Here is a 1,092-nt window from a genome sequence, read left to right on the forward strand (position 1 = left end):
GCCCCAGGGAGCCTGGGACTCCCTGGGGCATAGCTGGCCGGGGCCTCCGTGTTTCCCCACTTATGGACTGCTGCATCACTGGGAGGCGTGTGGCTCCTCGCTGGGGTGGGGCTGGCCGCCTGCCACGCCACAAGAGGCTGAGCTTCCCCTGAAACTGAGAGCTGCATTTATCTCTCACCAGTGACAGAGAAACAAACCAGCACGCTCTGCCCAGGAGGCATTTCCAGAAATTGGGCTCTGGCTTCTTGTTGATGAAATGCCAGATTATCCTGGGCCTCTCTGTGGTGAGGGAGCCATTGTGCAAGAGGTGTTCGGTTTTGCAGATGACAAGAGTTTTTGACATTGAAAAGTTTAAATGATAAATTCGAGAACCTTGTCTGGCTCCCCACCCCTACCGGGGAGGTTGCTGATTTGGGCCTCGGTGTTTGGCAAATTCGTTCTTTACAACCTCCAGTTCCTCTGGGCCTCCCCACAGCTCCGGTGAACTCAGGCTCCTGGTTCCAGAAGACCTCATCTCTCTCAGTTCTAGGGCCATACAGGATAAAGCTCTTTTCTAAAGCAGAGGATGACAAACTGTGGTACACGGGGTGGCGGACTGTTTTTGTAAATAAAGTTTTATTGGAAACACAGCCACACTCATTCTTATTGCTCATCGCTCGTGGCTGCTTTCGTTCCAGAGGTGGAAAGAGTACCAAGGACTGGAAAAGGTCAGGGTCACCGCTTAGCAGGGAGGCTGAGTCCCAGGGAGAATGAAGGCAGGAAAAGGGCCCGTGGCCTGAAGGGAGACCTACGGCTCAGGTGAGCCAGCCCCAAAACTGTCGGCCTGAGCTGCTGAGTTTGCAAGCTGACCTGTGGCGGCAGGTCAGCAGACTCACAGGAGGCCAAGCCACGGTGGTCCCCGTCCTGCAGCTGGGAGGCCCCGAAGCTGATCGCCTTCTGCCATGCAGGCAATAGTGAAACCGGTGTGCACAGAGCCCGCTTTTGGTGTCGGGTCCTGTTCTGGGTGCTCAGAGCACACAAGGCTCTAAGGGTTCACGCGGCAGGGGGAGGGACAGGGGGCAGGGAGACAAAACACACAATGGTCAACCAGTG

The sequence above is a fragment of the Pteropus vampyrus genome, unplaced genomic scaffold (genome assembly GCF_000151845.1).
Source record: "Pteropus vampyrus isolate Shadow unplaced genomic scaffold, Pvam_2.0 Scaffold72, whole genome shotgun sequence".
NCBI lineage: Eukaryota > Metazoa > Chordata > Mammalia > Chiroptera > Pteropodidae > Pteropus > Pteropus vampyrus.